This window comes from Pagrus pagrus, assembly GCF_965226575.1.
Source record: "Pagrus pagrus genome assembly, chromosome: 18".
Lineage (NCBI taxonomy): Eukaryota > Metazoa > Chordata > Actinopteri > Spariformes > Sparidae > Pagrus > Pagrus pagrus.
The window spans coordinates 9,117,700-9,123,044 of record NC_140202.1 but is presented as its reverse complement, the minus strand read 5'-3'; positions in this window follow the sequence as shown (position 1 = coordinate 9,123,044).

The window sequence follows — 5,345 nt, the reverse complement described above, 5'->3', positions numbered from 1 at the left end:
GCCTGCAATATCAGAGTCTGGCAGTCAAAGTCAGTACAGGCTGTGGAAACCTGTCCTTAAATAATCAGATAGAGCAGGAAGCCCACAGTGAAGGTTAAGTGAACCAGCCCACACTAGAGTAACTCAGATAATAATTGTTTCTCTTATCCTCGGCTGACTGGTTTGACAAAGACTTCCCTCCATTTTGTCAGCCACTTGGATGTTTGGTAAATCCTGGACCTAGAAGTTTCAATCCAACAGAAAAACATGACATACTGTAATACTGACACAGTACATCACTCTATAATGAGTGTAGTATGACAGTTTTGACAACTGTAGCCGAGATAGCGGCTTAAGATTTGACTTGAGATTTTTGCCATCTCTACAAATAATAGAACTAGATGGCACTCAGCTTGTGGTGCTCAAAGTCCCCAAAAATACCTTCTCAACACATCATGACCTTGAAGATAATCCAAAGAGCCCTGGTACCCCCATGTTCAAAAGAAAATGCTGCAAAAATGCCCTCTTGGTAAATAAAATATGATGAAGTTCCCTCTTATAGGGCGCCCTTCCAGTGACCTGTGGAGTGGTGCCTCAGTGCATACAGCTGGTGCCATTTTAATAAAGCTGGCAGACATCTCTACAGTAGATATCTCTTAAAGTAAGCAGCTCGCACCACAGCAATCTAGATGGATAAGAGGAAAAGTGCTTGATCTAATGTTGAACTGTGCCTTTCAGTTTTTGCCAATTCTATCATAAGAAGTTGGAAAATGTCACTTGTGGTTTTACTGACACCACAAAGTGGCACAGAAGAATTCATGCTAAGTCCCAAAACATGTTTTTGTAGTGGCTTGGGACTACACACGGGGCTTGGTGAACTACTAGCTAGCTAGCAAACTAATTACCAACACGCTAGCTTTCTAGTCAGTCACAATAGCTATCCAAGGTCCTTTCTATTTTCCCTCTTTCAAAATTGCGTGTTTCTGTGGCAGCTGGTTTGTATTACAAACAGCCAGCGGTGGTGGTGATACTGCAGACTGCCAGCTATACTTTCCCCGTCAAAAAACACTGTCCTCTTTGGCTTGCCGAGCAGGCTCACAGCTGTGTGTCTGGGCCAGGCAGAGCGAACAGGCCAGGCGTATGCATGGACTGCCCGTCCACACACGCCAAGCTTGGACACAGGAAACGTTACTTGGTTTCGCCAAGGCGCGTTTTGCCACCAGTCTGCCTTGTGGAGGGGCAGCCCAAAGTTTGACCACCCAGCCTGTCTGCTCTCTCTGAGTGTAAGCCAAGAAGAGCAGCAGAGGGTCGATCTGGACTGCGACAGTAAACTACAGATCACAATCCCTGTATTAGTGTCACTCCATGACATGTTCTGAACTTTAACTTTAAAAGAGTTGTACTCTGCTTATGATCTCTGGTTATGCCTCTCCCATAGTAGGTTAAGCATGCCCGTACTACAGTGATCATTGGCATCCTGGGATTTTCGCTGCAGCTGGCTGCGTTTTTTTTTTTTTTTTTGGAACCCCCTGCAGTCACTGCGGCCGCAACGAGAATGGACTACCCCCTTTAAATTGAATAGGATGACCTGCGTTTTCGCCGCAATGCCAGATTTGGTCTGAATGTAGCCTGAGCAAGCTAACTAGTTGGTCGCCTGCAAGAAGTTCACACAGTTTGCTTACTGTCTGCAAACCCTTTTTGACTTTGGGGCACTTTATTCTTCCACAGAGAGATTATATTAAATATGATAATGCCACACATTGGTCAACAGCCCAAATGAGTGGATCACAATTCATCAAAGTAAAATTTAATGCAAAGAAATGTGACTGTTTTAAATGCGACTGTGACCTGGCCTGAAGCTATCTGGAGCTGTGTCAAGACCATCCAAGCAAAAGTACCACTAATGGAGATAAGCTTTATTTAAGTCTGTTCAGTCTTCACACAGAAATACAGTAAATGGATTCCCAGTGAGCGGTCACACCTGCTGTCAGTGTACTGTTTTTTTTACATTTCAAGCATCATGGTACAGTCACATCAGTAATAAAATGAATTAAAAATCCTCCATCCTCTGCCACCCGTTTTCTTAAGTTTAAGATGCAGACTGTAGGGATTACTTACTGTGATAAATGCCATGGCAGCAGCCCTCAAACTTGTCTTCATCACAAATTCCTCAGTTAGCATTCAGGGTCCACTGGTGTCAGTAGAGTCAACTGTGAGAGTCACGGCCCGTTGATATATGAGCAGTGCACTTGAAATTCATGCTTGACATGGTGCTGATGCAACTTATGATGCTTTGTGTGCAGCAGCAGCCGGCAGTGACGAACAAAAGATCATCTCAGCTGTAGATCTACGTGCACTCTTGTTGTCACAGTTGACTTCAACGCACACTGTCACACTTCTCAACAAATGAATGTCAGAGTTTGGAGAGGATGAAGCGAGTGATATATAAAGAAAAAGATATGGCATGCAGTATTTTGTTTTCAATGAGGTTTCAGGTATTATGAAATACTGAGAGTATGCTTAAGTATCCTTTTGAGGTTAAACAGAATGACTGACACCTGAACAAAATAGTGAAATCTAATGATAGGAAGTTTTTCACTCTTCCAGTTGACCCACATGCCTTTGGGTGAACTCTAGTTGAAATTTAAGGACATTTCTTTAACAGTGGCTTTCTCTTTGCCACTCTCCCATAAAACTTTGACTGGAGATGTTAAATCTACTTTGTGTTTATTCTTCACGCTCTGACTGCTGTTGTTTTTAGCCAAGACTTTTAGAAATTCTAAGTAACATCATTTTGTAGAGTTTAAGAATAACTGACCAGCAATAAGCAGCAACTCCCTGGTCTCTTTTTTTTTTTTTTTTTACCTCTAAGCTGCCTAATATTCAAGATTCAAGAGGGTTTATTGTCATTCCAGCCGTATACACAGTGCAATGAAATAACGTTTCCCAAGAAGCTTCAGTGCAAACAAACAATAACAACATAGAACAACAACAACAATACCATATGCTACATGTAACTGCTAGTGTAGTGCAAAAATACTTGTAAAGTGACTGTATGATTATTATTATTATTATCATTTACATGAGGTGCAATAGTGCATCAGACTAATACAAAACAGCAACGCAGGACAGCATATAACAGGGTAACAGAGGTAGTCAGATCAGTCCCTGAACGTTGAGGAGTCGTATGGCCTGGGGGAAGAAGCTGCGTTGTAGACTGGTAGTGACAGACCGTATGCTACGGTACCTTCTGCCAGATGGAAGGGGGGAGAAAAGTCTATGTGAGGGACGGGTGGGGTCTTCCACAATGCTGGTTGCCTTACAGATGCAGCGTGTGGTGTAAATGTCTGAGATGGAGGGGAGGTTGACTCCAATGATCTTTTCAGCTGTCCTCACCACTCGCTGCAGGTTCTTGCGGTCCAATTGGGTGCAGTTTCCGAACCAGGTGGTGATGCAGCTACCCAGGAGGCTCTCTATAGTCCCTCTCTTAATATTGTCTTCAGTATTGGTGATCGTCATAGCTGGAAGTCACTACACATTTACATTCAGCGTAATAATTAAACAGATAAAATAGTTAATAATAGAACTCCTCTTATGACACTATCACAACACAGAATTCAAATCAAGTAGAACCAATTTCAGTGTGTATTTCTGATGCGCAAAAAATGTAAACTGTTCCACAAGCCACTTAAATTATATACAATAAAGGTGTTGCCTTACTTCTAAGATGATATCAGATTAAAGTCAATGAGCTGCATAATCATGTAATTTATCGTAGTGATGAGGCTCAGCCGGGAACTAATATTTTACCCATCTAAAATAACAAACACTTTAGAAAGGTAATATTTTGCCAGTGGCAATTCAACCCTTCATTAGGTAGGGTAGGGTAGGTAGAGCAGTAGCCACCACTGAAAACATGTAAACAAGTTGCTGATGATTTGAAAAATAAAAAAATGTGTTACATATCTCCATGCTCCACCATTAAGTTGTAGAGAGTTTGGTGATAACCTATGTCTCTCCTCTCCCTGTTCAATCAGTAAAAGACTAAATAAATGTTCTGGTCTCCCTGCCTACTTTATCCAATCAGAACAGCAAACCCCATAAAGAGGCATTCATGTCTGCCTGTGAACACACAGAGAGCAGGCTCCTCCTCCATGTCTGGCGATTACCGCTGCATGTTCATGTGGTGATGTAGAGAGGAGGGAGGGGATTGCTAACTGCTTAGACAGACAGCCCATGAATATTTCTTTCAAACTGTTATTTTTGTTTATTTTTGCCTTTTTCGTTTATTCATCACGTCCCCAGAGAGTAAGGACCTTTAGATTTGAATGTGTTGTGTAAAATTTGTAAAAATTTGTATTTCCATGGATTTCCACATCCATTTTTTTTCCTACCATGTGGCCCTAGGGGGCTCTGTACTAAATCTCTAAATGTGTAGGAATTATTTCTTAAAATCTGAGTATAATGCAGAGTGACAGTTTGTGCAGAAAGCCAATTAAAGAAACTTTAGATCCTATTACCAATTTTGCATCATAACAATGCAATACAATACAATAGGGATTCGCTTTAGTTCCATGGCCCACCAAGTTTTAGCTTTAGCCCTCCAAGAGAAAAAGTTTGGGCATCCCTGCTTTTAACTATTGGGCCGGACTTGGTTAAACCATCTCCTGCTTCATGGAACAAGAGGCATCTTTGACTGCCATGCCTGGACACATGCCTGGACGCCATGCCTGGACACTGAATATTCAGTGTCCAGGCCTGGACACTGAATATTCAGTGTCCAGGCATGGCACTTAGGTTTGATTACTTTTTATTCATTTTCAGGTCAAGTTTGTAAGATAGTTGATTGTTGAGTCATTTTTCCAACGTGGCTGGCCCGTCCTACCGCCTTGGGTATTTGATGAGTTGGGAATGAGACTCAACAGTTAACTCTCTTTCAAATTAGACTTTTAAATGATGTCAAGTCAAAGGCAGGGCCATTACAAGTTCAGTTGAGTGCTCAGCAGTGGTCACAGATTCAGAGTTTGTATGTTGTTCTAAATAAAACTGTGTCCCTAATGACTTATTGATATTCAAATTAAATAACCTCTGGACCAAACAATGGATAAACCACCAAGGAGGCTGAAGATTACAAGGCCAGGCCACACCAAAGGGCGGGGATCTATAAACCAGAAAGAAACTGACAACCATTGTCCTGTCCATCATTTGCAAATTAGTGACCTGATTTACTGTACCATGGTGTGGTTGTCACAACAATGTCATCAGTGCATCACGATGAAATACAATGAACTGTCTCATTGGGAACACAGAGGTAAGAATTGAACCCATCAGACAGGTTTGATCTGAACTGATCCAGCATCACAATC